This window comes from Cervus canadensis, chromosome 8, assembly GCF_019320065.1.
Source record: "Cervus canadensis isolate Bull #8, Minnesota chromosome 8, ASM1932006v1, whole genome shotgun sequence".
In the NCBI taxonomy this organism is placed as follows: Eukaryota; Metazoa; Chordata; class Mammalia; order Artiodactyla; family Cervidae; genus Cervus; species Cervus canadensis.
In genome coordinates this window covers 33,503,048-33,518,880 of record NC_057393.1, presented here as the reverse complement: position 1 = coordinate 33,518,880, position 15,833 = coordinate 33,503,048, and the positions used below count along the sequence as shown (strand labels likewise).

Sequence of the window (15,833 nt, the reverse complement as noted above, 5' to 3'; positions counted from 1 at the left end):
GTGTGAATCTCCTGGAGAAACATCAACCCTAAGAAATGTGGCTGCTGCACAGAACGGATGTCATGGCTCTGTAGGACACAAAAATATTGGCCAGAAAACAGCTTTATGAACCTCTGGGAACACAAACGGACATGGTAGCCCAGGAAGATACTTTTAGACAATGACCTCTGCAGAAACAGACCCCCAAAGAGCACACACTCCAAACAGTGTGGTGATCCACTCATTAGTCTTAGACACTGGATTCAGTCTCGGCTTTCAAAAAAAGTTACAACTTGGGCAAATTACTGACATTTTCTGAGAGGTGCTGAGATTTTTAAAACAAGGAAAATGAGTTTGGGAAGTTCATTTTGAATGAACTCTGCGGTTAGGAACTATCAACCACAACAGATTCCAAATCCCATGTTCTGATCCACAATGCAGTAAGACTTTGCTCTACAGGGCAGCAGGGAGATGACCCCCTGAAACGAATATTATTTGTGCCTCAACTCATGGCAACTACCCCCCATTTGAATTCACATTTGTCTAAGGTGGCTGAATAAAACATTAGTCAGAAACAGCCTTGAATCCTTTTTGAAAGAGCGAAAGAGGAAATGAAATTGGCCTGATTGACGTTTTTGTTAACACACAAGAAATGTGAAGGTCAAGTTAAAGAGGCTGTAGGGGAACAGAATTTGCCACCCCAAAACATATCTCTTTGGCATATTAATTATTTTAAGCCGGTTATAGTTTCTAAGAAACAACAGACATGGGAAAAATTCTGAAAACCAAACAGAAGTGACCCTTTTAGAAGAAATACTTACAGGTAAATCTTCACTTGTAAGGGTGTCTCCCTGGCTGTACCAGGTAGAGGAGGGTGATCAGACCTCTAGAAACTCTTATCAGTGGATAAGATGATGATTAATCTACATAATAACCTTACCTTAGCTTACAGTCCTTTTCCTGGTCACCTCCCATAACTGACTCTCATCCTCTTTTATCTTTAGCTAAGGATAGTTTTGAAAGCTAGTGTTGGACACTTGAGGGAGTTACTTGAGTTTTCCTGGGTCTCTCCCTTGCATACAGGGTGTTACACTTTTGTTTCATTTTCTCCTGTTAATCTATCTGATGTCAATTCAAATCTTAGACCAGTCAGAAGGACCTAGAACAGTAAAGGAAAATTTCTTCCCAAAGCCTCACACCAAGTTGCTGATGAACATGAAGCCTTACAACAAATAAAGGCAATGGAGATTAAACCAACAATGACCTTGGTCAACATACACATCAAGCAAGAGTCCCGATAAAAACAAGTAGTGAAGGAACTTTAGATTTTTCTAGGTCATTTGTTAAGCCAAGAAGAGGTACTATTATTCTTTTGAAAGGTAATACATAAACCAAAAGATTTAGGACAAAAGGGTGGAGACTGAAAAGTAAGTTCCCTTCATATACCACTGCCCCCCTCCAAGATTACTCATCTCCAACATCTCCTTCTAAGATGGCCCATATGCACATGAGCAACGAAGCACTATTCCGCACACCTGGCTTTTTTTAAAAAAACATAAGGCAGATAGTACCATTTTTAAATGTCCCACCACTCAAGTCTCTGGGGGCATGGGAAGGTACCAAATTTTTTTTTCTCCTCATTCCTAAAACCACTTGCTAAAAAGGAAAGAGGAGAAATCCTCACCCTATGACTGCCAGTACGTTTCATTCTTTTTAATCTTATTTAGGTTCCACTCTGAGCAAAGATGACAAGTGAAAACCAGGGTTGCTATCAATCGTCATGAACATTCCACTGAAACCTTCACTTTACCATAAATCAGTGGTTTCAGATATAGAACGCTACCAATAAGTGCTCATTTTCCAGAGATTAGATATTCCCTAAGTCTCACTGAGAATATTTTCACCAAAACACAAGGGTCTTGAGATACATGGAAAAGCAAGTGAGGGCTGCCCATTACCCTGGGCAATGTGAAACAGCACATTTCAGCATGCTGCTTAGCCCACTGCCCTCAACAGCTGCACAGTTTTCCATGCTTTTGTCATTTGCACAAAAGGCCTTTAAAAAAAAAAGACAAAAAACCAAGCCTGGAGAAAAAGTGGAAATGTTTCAAAGAAGAGAATCTTGAAATTATCCAAGAACATCTGGGGAGGGCTAACCTGAGGCTCACAGGGCAGCCAGAGACGGTGGGACCCTAAACCTAGGAGAGGGAGGAGGCAGACAGGCTTTGAGTTGGTAACTTTGGGAAGGGGGCAAAGTGTCTCTGGGGGCTGGAGATAACCAGACTAAGGAGATTTCCCAGGTAACGTGGAAACAGAAAAATCAAGGAGTCCAGGGAGAATATGCAGGAAGCTCAGTGGGGTGTTTTCTCTGGGAAGGGGACAAAACCAATATAGAGCTGTATTCTGTGCCAGAAACCCACAAATAGATGAAAATGGAAAATGTGTTTGCTCAAAAAATAATCTTCTCCTATCAGTGGCTGATGATTAAGGGTGTATGGGTGGTCCTGAAACACGTACATCTACTACAACCATCACTGTCTAGTTTTGCTGCTTTATTATCTTGTAGCATTTATCTTTGGTATTTCAAAGATATCAAAATATTTCATAAATTGTGGTCCTGCAAATCAAGGTTGTCTGTTTGGCTTTTTCATAAAATTATATCACAACTTTCACTGCCAAATTACTGATTTTCAGGGACTGTTTTCCATTTAGCAAACCTTCATTTAATAAAATTTTGAGTGTGATCAGAGAATGAAAAAAATTTGCAATGTATTAACTAACAGTGAATTAAACTTCATCAAAATAGCTTGTAGAAGTTCTAGTGCATGTAAAGAACAGTGTAACTTACAGGCTATTACTGGCAAAGGATGCTGGATCCTTCTGCTTGCTAGCCAAAGACAGCCATGTGCCACTTGCATAAATGCAGTTTATAATTCACTCAGCTGGCCAGATTTTATTTTATATTTTTTTAAATTTATTATTATTATTATTTTTAGTTCTCCCACTTTATTGCTACCAACTCTTCTCCCTCCACCCTCATGCACACATGCTCAGTCATGTAACCCCATGGACTGCAGCCCGCCAGGCTCCTCTGTCCATGGACTTTTCCAGGCAAGAATACTGGAGTGGGTTGCCATTTCCTTCTCCAAGCTGGCCAGATTTTAAATCATGCAATTCTAAAACTAATTTTCTTGATTTGGAGGAGTCACAGTATTTTCATTTTTTTAAAAAAAACATAAGGTGAGGCTTTATTACTATTTTCATGTCATCTCACTTGAGTCATTTATATTTGTATTACATGAACTTATCCCTTATTCAGCAGTTTATACCCTGATGCTGGGAAAGATAGAAAGCAGAAGGAAAAGAGGATGACAGAGGATGAGATGGTTGGATGGCATCACTAGTTCAATGGACATGAACTTGGGCAAATTCTGCGAGATGGTGCGGGGCAGGACAGGGAAGCATAGCGTGCTGCCGCCCATGGGGTAGCTAACAGTCAGACATGATTTGGCGACTGAACAAATCCCTTATTCATTAGAGATGTGTCTTCATTCACTTCTTAGTACGAGTTTTATATGGAAAATCAACACTTTGCCTTTCTTTTCTTTGTCCAAATTCTACCTATCCCTTCTTTCTCTCCCTGAATCATCATCTCCAGTCTCATAGCTTCAAATACCATCTACATGCTGATGACTCTCAAAGGTACCATTTCCAGCTCCAGCCAACTCTGAATTTCTAAATCTCTATGAATATTGAAAGGGCATTTCAAACTTAATATGCCCAAATGAAACTCTCAGGGTCCTCCCCAAACCTCCTTCTCTGTTCCCCATCTTAGTAAATAACAATACCATTCACCTAGCCAAAAACACTGGACTTACCCACTTTTCTTTTTGCTCATACCACACACTCAATCCAGCAAGTTCTACCTTCAAAATATACCCTGAGCTTGACCAGATCACATCATTTTATATTCACCAAGTTAATCCAAGCCATGCCCCTATCTCTTGCCTAGACCAGAAGGGCCACCTACAGGTCACACCGATTCTATTCTTGCCCCCAAAAGTCTATTCTCCATTCAGAACCCAGAGAAATAATTTTAAAGCTCAAAGAAGATCATATCACTATTTTACTCAAACTTCTCAAAAGGTATCCAGTCACACACAAGGTTTTGGAGTAAATCTCAACTCTTTATCATGCCTATAAGATCTACCACTGACCTCATTTCATATCACTCTGCTCCCCATAACCACTTTCCAGCTCAAGGCCAGCCAGACTGGCTGCCTTCCTGTCGCTCTATCCTGCCAAGCTCAGCCTACACCAAGGCCTTTCCTTTTGCCTTCTGTTTCCTCTGCTAACCACTTCTCCCCAGATTTCTTCACTACATTCAGATCTCTGCACTCAGTTTCTACCCACCCCTCTCCAAACAAAGACCTTCTCAGACCTCTTTCAAAAGGAACCCCTCAGGTTTGGGGAAGAATGGATACATGCACATGTATGATTGAGTCCCTTCACTGTTCACTTGAAACTATCACAAGATTGTTCATTGGCTATACCCCAACACAAAATGCTTTTGATGTTAAAAAGAACTCCTCTCTTCTTTTATAGCACTTATCACTCCCTGAAATTTTATTATCTATTTAGTTATTTCCTTCATTCACAAAACATTTATTCATGAGCATCCACCACATTTATGTACAAGGTGCTCTTCTAGGAGCTGGGTAGAGAGCAGTGAATAAGATCCCTGCCCTCATGGAAGTCACATTCTTGTCACCCCACTCAAATCCAAGCTTCAGTCCTCTGAGTCCCCAGTGCCCAGGGCAGTGCCTTGGCACAGAGTGGGCATTCATACATGTTTATTGAACGAAGGAAGTGTCCTACCCACCTGAGACCACCTGCTTCCACGAGGACTCCACCATAGACCTCTTCCTAAAAGATGGGACTCAGAGGAAGCCAGAATGTCCACTGTGTCCCTTTAGGCACAGTAATGGGGACAGTCAGCCTCCCTAACCTTTCAGTTGGGTCCCTAACCTTGGGCCTGACCAACTGCCCTTCTTTCCAGCCCCACCCCAGCAACCTGCATACTCCCCAAGTGGCCATGCCTCCAGGTCATGTCTCACTGGGTCATAAGAGCATCTGATTCACCTAGTTAGGAGTGGACCAGGTAGTCAGCAGCAAACAAACCAGCTTCTCTCAATCAATAAAGAATGGCTGGAATCAAGACACATGGGTCATATTGCCTTCCTGGCTCATGGTCCCCCCAGCTCAGAACTCACGTGAGACCTTCACCATCGACTAGCTAGTATGCCTCCAAGCACTCTTAGCATTAGAACACACTGGTGTTAAGGACATATATTTGCCTCTTTCAGCTGCCACAGATGCAAGACATTTACCTGCTGTGATGAGTAATTAAGTTTCTTTTGGAAAGCGGAAGAACATTTGTTAAGTGTGAAATTATCTGATGGCAAATAAAAATGAAGGTAATTGTGAAACAGAGTTAATTTATCTTTCTTAAAAATGGCAGCTGGAGTGGTAGGAAGGAAAAAAATGAAAATGCAAATCCCTTGAAGAACCACTCTGGAGGACTCGAAATATGTGTTTAAAAATCCGTTTCTAACATACGCGTTCACTTCTCAACTTGTTAGCACAGAATCACCCGGCTCTACATCTCAGAACCAAATAGGATTACTCCATATTTGCTCAGTATTTTATTCCCTTGGAAGCATTCTCACATAATCTTTTAGCAGAGCAGGAGTCATTTCACTGTCTTCAGGCCCAGGGAGGTCAAAAAATGCACAATAAATAGCAGAACCAGGTAGGTAGCAGAACTCATATATGCCTAGGCCAGTCCCAGTTTCCTTCCTTCTATGACAAAAAACACAGCGTGGTTCTCTGAAAATCCCATTCTATAGTCCACTGAAAATATGTCCCTCCATTGTAGCAGCAGCAGCAACAAATAAAATAAAACAAATATTCACCAGTGGTGTAAGGTGCTGGAAAGATGCATTGGTCCTGGGGCTCTGAGCAGGGAGAAGGTCTCACAAACTCTTCCAACAAATGCCACTCCTGCAATGACAAACATACAAGACATCTGAATCAGGCAATCTGTGGCCTCCCTCCAAGGAGGCCTTCCAAATGCCAATGGCTAGGCACCCTGTTTAGACTCAAAGTCTCCCTCCTCATCTTCCAGCCCCACTTCCTTCTCACCCTGACCTCCCCTAGTAGAAGCCAAATCTTTAGTTCACTGGCTGAAAAGGTCCCATGAGAACCGATGGATCTCAGGCAGAAAGAAGATCCTGAGACCATCTATGACAGATGACAAGTGGGTCACCTCTAGCCTGTACAGGTATTATAGTAATCTGCAGGATATGTTTAGAAAATTTGAGCCAAAAACTTAAAAATTAAGAACTGTCAGGTAAAATCCCAGATTTCTGACTTCTCTTTTCAAAAAAGAGAGGATCTGTCAACATGGCCCCTGTTCATGTCTTAAAATAATCAGCTGGTGCTAAGAAACAGCTGCCCTTCATAGGCAGGCTTGGCTATTCCCATATGCCACAGTCCCTATCGCTCCCTAGCGTCTCAACACAAACAAAAGCTGGGGTGATCACTGTCCTTGTGTTACTTTGTTCGAGATACAGAAATATTTCCCTCTCCCTGTGATTCTAACAAAAGTGGAAAATTTTGTTCTAAGGGGTTGAGCTCTAAGAGGGGGAAAGAAAGGTATAAGCACATACAGCAACTTAAGTTATAAGACCTCATTTCTGTAGACGTTTGCATCCCCTGAACAAGAATGCCACTCCCATTTTACGTAAGTGAAAGCAAGAAACTGACTTACCTACTCCCACAGTTAAAACTGGCTCTGTCTCTAGAACTGAGGTTCAACCCAGGACTTCCACTATGCCCCCCTGCACAGCAGTCTTCTATTACAAAGCAAAAAGTCAATTTTATATATATATACACACACATACACACAGGGGTAGGTATGTGTTTCTCTCAAAGCTAAATACTCAATTTAAGGAAACAGTTGAAGTAGCCAACCTACTCTGTACTAAAATGCTTGCCATACCTTCATTTGCCAAAGAATATAAGAGTAAGTTATATCAGGTCCCCTATGGGCCTGTTTTCTAATGTGACATTTTCAATAAAATTGTGCTGCTTTAAGTACACAAATACCATGAATTGGCTACTTCAAAAGTACTTGTGTAACGTTCCAAACTGTCTGAAACACTCTTTATGCTAGAAAAATGTCCCTGAATATGCATCTAGAATACAAGGCTATCCATAAGCTTACATACAGGTACAAGCACTGTAATAAATGAACAATGTTCAACTATAAGGTCACAAAGGGAGTTATTTATATCATCCCCTCAAAGAATGTATTGATTCTCTCACTCAGCAGGTATTTACTGAGTCCTATTACACGCCAGGCAGCAGGCGAGGTGATGGATACATGAAGAGGTTCTGTCTGGGCAAGAGATTCAGACACTCAAAGACTTCTAAAACAACCGGTGAGTGTAAAGAGGAGAGACGCAGGTGGATGGGAGCCCTGAGTAGGGGCTCCTAGTGCAACTGAGGGGAAGAGATGCATGCTAACATGGCCGGGGGTCAGAGGAAAGCCTGAAGCAGGAATCGGAGTGCGTCAGGCAGGGGGCGAGCCAAGGGGAGGTGGGACTGACAGGGACAGTGTGGGCTGGAGCAAAAATTATGAACAGCCCCTTCGATTTACACTGTCCAGACCTTATCTTACAGGTCTTAAAAAACTCCACCTTATGCCACCTGACCCAGCATCTATCAAGACTTGATGCACAGCCCACAGGTACACTCTTGAAAGTTGACCTTGCCAAGTGGCCAGATCAAAAATGCCGCTAGTTTCAGCCCCACTGCCAGGCAATGCCCATCTGTCGCTCCCTGAGGGCAATCAATGCTGTCCCAGAGTCTGCAGGACCCTAGAAACAAAGGGGTAGAAACACTCAACCTTCTTGTATTTCCAGAGCCTCCATGATGTCTGAGAAGACAGTAAACAGATTTTTCCCTGTGCCATCACAGGATGGTCCTGTCTCTACCTCGAGACCTGGATTTCTATAGCCAGAATCTACTGTGCAGTCGAGACTCAGGCAGCAAGTTTTGTGAGAAAGCGTTCCAAAATATCTGCCCATCAAAATGCCAAAGTATTTGCAGGGCAGCAGTGGAGACACAGACATAGAGAACAGACTTGTGAACACAGTGCAGGAAGGAGAGGGTGGGATGATTTGAGAGAAGAGCACGGAGACACATACCTCGCCATATGTAAATATGTAAATACACCATATGTAAACAGCCAGTGGGAATTTGCTGTGGACACAGGGAGCTCAACCCAGTGCTCTGTGACAGCCGAGAGGGGAGGGGTGGGGAGGGACACGGGAGGGGAGTTCAGGAGGGAAGGGACACAGGTATGCCTATGGCCAATTCATGCTGATGTATGGCAGAGGCCAATACAATATTGCAAGGCAATAATCCTCCAATGAAAAAAAAGGAAAAAAATGCCCAAGTGGAGGTCCCCCTTTCTTCAAGGATAAGAAAGAGAGGAGCCTCCAGCCCTGATCCAGGTGTGGCAAAGTCAGGGCAGCATCCCCCAAAGACAAGCTTTTCGAAAGGGACAAGAAGAGGAATGAAGGCCAGATACACGGCCATGGTTAGGGTTCAGGGTCAAGGTCTGTACAAGGAAACAAGGACGCATCTCTGGATCTGTACCTGCTGGGCAGGTTCCCAAATCTGGCTGAAAATTAGAATCACTTAGAAAACGAAAACAGCTTCTTGGGCCTCAGACCTATCAAATCAGAATCTCTGGTTTGGAGGTCTAGGAATTATATAGGTGATTCTGATGCCCAGACTCTGATACTCATTTGGAAAAGGATTACCTTTCACCTTTTTCCAGAACAACCTTTCACCCTTCAGAACAATGTCAAGGTCATTAGTTGAGCATCTTTCTGGCAGGATTTAAGAATGCAGGCTTTGGGAGAGTTGCACATCCTTAGTCTGTTTACTTACTACCCCTACCTCATACTTTCACCACGATCACTTAACTCCTTTTTACTTTAAATAAAGATAAAATGGCAGCAGCCAGGATGGCAACTGGGTAAACGAAGCCAGCCTCCCTCTCTGCGCTAATCCCTGTATACCATGACCCAGTGCCAGGGCACCCAGACTACTGGAGCTGTCCAGTCTCAGCAGATCTGAGCCCTTTTACACCTGTGTCAGCTCACCCTGACAGAGCAAAGGGTCTGGGAGCATCTGGTCACCAACATGGCCTTTGAGGAACAGCTCCAAGGCACATAGTACTCTGATCAGGTCCCTACTGCCCACCAAAGAGCAGGACACTGCAGATCGATGTGCCGCCTGGAAACCTGCCAAGCTGGCCCAGCACTTCTCTTCCCAGATTCCTACTTGTGGTCAAGAAACGGCCTGAACAATCTCAAGCCAAGAATGGCAAAGTAAATGCTATGTACCACAAGGATGACAGATCGGAGTAAACCTGTTTCCTGAATGGACCAGCCTAGACAGATCTCTTCCCTGACATCAACAGATGCTACCGGGTGACCTTCAGACAGCCCAGCACCGGAGAAAACCACAGCTGACCAAGGTCAGTCTCCCTGGCTGCAAGGCCCAGCAGCAATCCATCGTATCCTTTACCAGAACAAGGAGACAAGCAGCCCCTTCAGTCTAAGGGCTCTCCTCTCTGGCCATATGCAAATCTGGAAGGGTCCAGTTGGGCAGGAAGTCTAGCAAAAGCACAAGATGCTTCTGGGGGGATAAGCAATCCAAAATTTCTTGCAGAACCTTATATCCTTGCATAAAACAAGAGCCTTCTCTGACCTAACCCTCCAAAAGACATCACAAGAGTTGCTCAAAGCCCTGCCAAATACCCTGAACCATCAGCTCCCTCATCTATATCCTCATCTCGAGCCCAACCCAAGAACATGGAACAATCCTGGATGTTGGGACAGTCACCCTGGCCACCTTCATTCCTACTCAACACGAATCCAGACCACCCAACCAACTCTGGACCAACAAAAGCCTCTCTGGATACATGCTCTCATAACTACCACATATCTCTCCTTCAGAGCACAAATCACTTATTTTTATATTGTTTTCCCACTAACATATGGATAAGGATCCATGCTGATGTCTGTTTTGTCTTTGTGTTGTTGTTTAAGCTCTTTTGTTTGCTTGACTGGTGATCACTGAATCCCAATAGTGACTTCAACCCCTCTAGGTTCCTTCAATGTATACCACAAATTTCATGCCTTCCAACTGAAGGATGACCAAGTCAATCCATTCCCTAACCGCTCAGTCTTGCCACTGGCCTCTGGAATCTAATTAGTCACATCCATCAATTAGTCCACTAATTCAGTAGACTAGGAAGGACCTTGCTCAGAAGGTCAGTGTAGGATTGGTAAAGCACTAATCCAGTTGTATTCCCAAGGTCAAGTTCAACTGCAAAGGCTGATGTCAGCAAGGAAAGTTTTACCAGGTGATGAGGAGAGAAGAGTCAAGACATGCAATCTGAGGTTCCTAATGGACCTCCTAACCCTCAACCTGATGCTCAAAGCACCTGTCCTTTGCCTTAGAGGGATGGTGGGGCCTGGCTCCTATCTCCCACCAGGAATCTGATCATAATTCTGGCTATGAGGCATGATGTGACACAGCTTCAAATTTCTGGGACTGCTTGATTGCCAGAGCTGTTTCCTATTACTCTTCAGCTCCTATAAACTTCTGGGTCCCTAACTATTGCCTGGAATTCTGGTTTCATGCCCTCCCCAACCCCTGCTACTTCATTCGTGTGTGTCCTAACTCCCACCTGACCTTGAGGCATCCTGCCCATGACATTCACCCAGATCCTGGCTCTACCCCCTCTGCACACACCCCTCCAAAGCCTGGCACGCAGGAGTGTCCACTGAAGGTAACTCGAACTCCAAGGCCCAGCTTTCTTCCCAAGCTCTTGGGAAACTCTCCACCCTCACAAACTCCAGCTCCTCCATCAATAAACCCAGATGGTCCAGGGGAGAAAAATCAATCCCCAGCTGGCCTTAAGGCTGACCAGTTCAGGAGAGAAACAAACCACAACGATTATCTTTCCTTTTTGTGCAGATTTTTAAAATCATATTGCATTTATTACTTTAAGATGTCTTTAACATAGACAAAACGAACTGTTTTTACCTATGAAAGCACTTCCCTACTTCTCAGAGCAAATCCCACTGGGTCCAGTGCCACACCCTCAGGACCTGAATGCCACTGAAGCTTCCAAGATGCTCAATACTCAGGTGGCTCCTATGTCCCAAACACTGCTCACCCCTGGTCTTATTGCCCCACTGTCCCCCTTCCACACCCAGTGGCAGAAGAAAGAAATCTTTGGGAGCTTTTTATAGCTTTCCCACCTACTCCACAGATTCAGTAGGAAGGAGAACGAAGTTTCCAAGTTCTCTGAATGACACAAAGCTCTTAAAGTAGAATAAAATTAGTCAAAAAATAGCAAAATGATTTTTAGCTCCCTTAAAAAAAAAAAAAAGCACACCTACTTTATTTAAATGACTCACAGTGACTTCATACTTTCTTCCACTGGGATATGCTCTCCTTTCTCCCAGAGGTGGTGGGACCCTCCTTTCTTCCCATCCACTCCTAAGACAAGATATCTCCACAAGATACTTGTTCGGATTTGGGGGCCCCCAGGGAAAATCTTGACAATGAACAAGTCAGGCAATATTTCTGCTCCCAGGATGGGATAAATAAGATAATTATGGATTGAAAGTAGTTTTTGCTGGTGGGATTGAAGTTAGGTAGTCAGGGCTAAGCTTAGTTAAGAAATGATATATGACCTGAGTTCTCCCTGGTGAGAAAAATCCCAGCCACAAGAAGAGACAGGGAAAGAGCTTTGCAGACAGAAGGAGGAGCAAATGCAGAGACTCACAGGGAACGAGCCTTGGGCCACCTACAAGGAGACTCTTCCAGTTCATCTCTCCAATACCCAGCTTTCCATGCAACTCCACACCACCACTCAGCTCACGGCTCAGCTGTGTGGCTCCACCAGGCCTAAAGTCTAATAAACCTTTGCTCAAGGGCTTCCCGGGTGGTCCAGTAGTTAAGAATCCACCTTGAAAAGCAGGGAATGTAGGTTCGATCCCTGGTCTGGGAACTAAGATCCCACATGATGCAGAGCAACTAAGTCCATGTACTGCAATTATTGAGCCCAGGCCATAGAGCCCACATGCCGTAACAACGGAAGCCCACGGGTCCCAGAGCCCATGCTCTGCAACAAGAGAAGCCAGTGCAATGAGAAGCCTGGGCGCCGCAACTAGAAAAAGCCGGTATGCAGCAACCAAGACCCAGCACAGCCAAAAACAGCTAAACAAAAATTTAAAAATATAAATAAACCTTTGTTCAGGCAGCTCCCTCTGCGGCCTTAGTAGCTGTTAGCCCTCTCTTGTCTCTCAAGGTCCCTTTGGTTGTACCCAGGGCCCTTCCCCTCTATCCCAGGGCGATATATCCTGAAATCCTTTAGTCTGTTTCCCCCGACCGACTGTCCCTTGATCTTTGGGGTCCAATCTAACTCATCCCTGTTGGCCTTAAACCTGGCACATGGGTGGTACTTAGTCAAGGTGCACTAAATTAAATCACCTCGCGCACACACACATAAATGAGTGCATCTATAAACTGGTGAGATCCGAATAAGGACAGCAGACTGCAGCAGTGCCTACTTCCTGGTTTGGATGCTGGGCTAGTTATGTAAGATGTTACCACTGGGCGGAAGGGCACACAAGACCCTGCATCTTTTGCGGTGGGGAGAAGGAGGGGTAACTTCCTATGAGTCTGTATTTCTAAGTTTTAAAATTCTTTTAAAAATCTCAAAAATTTTTACCTTTGACATACTCTAGCTTTGTGGTTTCTCCTTAAAAATGGCACGATCTGGTGATACTAGGTTCCAAGACAACAGCAGAGGGGGCTGTGCAGTGACTGTTCCCCCTCAGATGGGCACAGCTCTCAGATCTCCCTAAACACCAAAGCCAAGGGTCAGTTGCTATTCCTCGGGGTGCCTGCACTGCATTTTCTCCTAGAAATATTTCTCTATCAAAAGCAGGGAAATGAAAGGCCAAGAGGGTCTTCTCTAATTCCAGAAAAAAGGGAGACTGCCACATTTTAGTGAAAAACATTCCCGTAAGTTTGGACTTGAAACCCCTCCACCCTTCATGGCATGTTACCTGCCCAGCCTGAGGCACTTGAGGTTTGGACCCTGGATTGTAACTTTCGAGGATCAAAGTTTTTACTCTAAGTCAGCAAATAAATTTAAAAACCAAACCACTGGAAAAGAACGCAGTTTAAACACACAGTATCCCCTTCTGCCCTAAATATCAATATTTTGGTTCTCTCATCTCACCTTTCCTGAGAACACAGGATGCTGCCCTCAGCCACCAAAAGAGAAGGTTCTACCTCGTACGCATGATCACACCCAGATATATAAGCAGGATTTTGTTTTTCCACTGAAATGGCAGTTCTGTTCAGCAGGGGAGGGAAAAGGCCCTTGGGGCATGCCTTCCCCCACCTTTCCCATCACACCTCCACCACCACCTCCCAAAAGGAACGTGCTTGGAATGCAAGTGTCTGAAAGGGGGTGAGGCCAAGGCACAGAGCCCCGGTGAACTGCCCAGTGAATGTTTTTAGAGCAGTAGTTTCCAATCAGGCTACAGAGTCAGCTGGGGCTCTAGACGATGCTCCTCAGGTGACACTCTTGCAGACAGGCACAGCACTGATTCATCCCTTGGCATTTTGAAACTATTTAGAAAAACCCCTCACTAACCTCGGCACCCGGGCAGAACACATCTCTCCAGCCAGGAGATGCCAGAGCTGTGTGGTCCTGTAAGGCAGTCACTAGCCACATGTGGCCATTGAGCCCTTGAAATGTGCCTGGTGTGAACTGAGATGTAAAGGGAACATACACACTGGATTTTGAAGACTTGGTATGGAAAAAGAACATAAAATACCTCACTGATTTTTTAAAAGTACTGATTATATATTGAAATAACATTTAAATACACTGGGTTAAAACAAGCATGCGTGCTAAGCACTTCAGTCGTGTCTGATTCTGTGTGACTGCATGAAATGCAGCCCACCAGACTCCTCTGACCATGGGATTCTCCAGGCAAGAAAACTGGAGTGGGTTGCCATGCCCTTCTCCAGGGGATGTTCCCAACCCGGGGATGGAACCTGTGTCTCTTATGTCTCCTGCACTGGCAGGCGGGTTCTTTACCACTAGCACCATCCGGGAAGCCCAGATTTACAAGTATACAGTTAAAATTAATTTCATTTCTTTTTACCTTTTTAGTGTGGCTACTAGAACATTTTTTAATTTAGTTTTAATTGGAGGATTAGAAAATCTTAAATGGCACATACGATTCACATCTATTACTCATCCACACTCAACGTTCTAGGGTGGGGATTAGAATCCTAATGGAAAAAATGAGGGCTCTGGTCAGGCCTGTCAAGGCCTTCCAAGTACATGATACTCAGCAGGTTCTCGATGTCTCTGAAGCTCAGTTCCTCACCGGATACAGGCACGAGAACACCCAGCACACTGGGCCCAGGGGAGTAAAACAAGAGTAACTGGAAGCACCAGACTGATGTCTTCCTAAAACTGGTACTCAACACTTGTGCCCGTCTTCCCTGACTTCTTTAAGTCTATAAAATTTGAACCCAGGGTCTCTGGCTGGGACTGCAGATGGCTTGGCTCTCCATCCAGAGGGTACAAAGGAATCACCTGTGGAGCCCCAACCTTCCCCCACCCAGAGTTTCTGACTGTCCACTTGGTAGGGGACCAGGTAAGCCCATTACTTGTAAGAACCTTGGCCTATGAGCCCCTCTGAGAAGCTGACATGGCTGAGGAGCTGTGACCAGTACCGTCAGGGCTGCCTTGGGACCTCCCCCGTCCACAGTCAAAGGGCCAGCCTGAGGGCGGTGTGGCCCATGGAGAGGCCAGGAGCTGGCTAGGACCCTTCCGCAGCAGAGGGCTACTTTCTTGACATCTTGTAAAGCTAGATGGGAAATGACTATCTGCCCTGGACACTGTTTCAAACACCAGGAGGCAGCTGGAACTCCCTGCCTTTACACAAGATCCTTTAAGAAGATCCAAAATACAGACAACTTCAAAGTCCCCAAATGCTTGGCAACTGGGCCAAAAAAACAAGGTTGCTTAGCACTTCCACCAGCAACATACAAGAGGGACCAGGGCAGGTCTTCTTTCTGTCCTTGCCTGGTCCCCAAAACACCAATGTTTGCTAGAACCTTCTGGACGTCAGGCCAACCCTTCATGCTTTTCTGCAGAAGTGTTTCTCCTGTGTTCCTAGGAGCCCAGAAAGGGGCCAGGATGTCCATGCACAAACCTGCAAGTTCCAGCAGCCGTTTTATTCTTCTGGTACCTTCAGTCACTGGAAGAAGTCATCTTAATGAACACAAACACTAGACAGCAGAGCACATGGATCAATCCAACCCCAGGAGGGACACTGGCAGAAGACAGCACTTTATCTCAACCAAACAGTCACTGCTCTATCCCTTGGATTAAAAACCTCCTCTGTGCTAAGCCATCTCCATCTCAAACCAGTACAAAAGAGTAATTTCTTGAAGAACAAAAATTTAAATATCCTTCCCAGTATTTCTGTCAGTAAAATATGACCATGAAACTCAACATGTTCTTCCTTCTTAGGGCAAATCTCTCTATGGGGGAAAAAAAAACACTACGTGAATGAATCACTGCATTTTCCCCACTGAGTCTGAACTGTCTCATATTTTTTTTGGAAATAGGGTACAAAGTGAATAAGCACCAAATCTGAAAA

The 15,833-nt window shown here is 44.6% G+C and overlaps 1 protein-coding gene across 35 annotated transcripts in view; it reads right to left on the bottom strand.

The window, feature by feature from the left end:
* SORBS1 (sorbin and SH3 domain containing 1) overlaps positions 1 to 15,833 on the bottom strand; it is a 231,905-nt gene that overhangs the window by 163,661 nt on the left and 52,411 nt on the right. For all 35 annotated transcript variants that reach the window (XM_043475881.1, XM_043475889.1, XM_043475892.1 and 32 more), the window contains exon 2: positions 5,955 to 6,042. The gene's annotated coding sequence lies outside the window, so the exon portion shown is untranslated. The remainder of the gene's footprint in view (positions 1 to 5,954; positions 6,043 to 15,833) is intronic.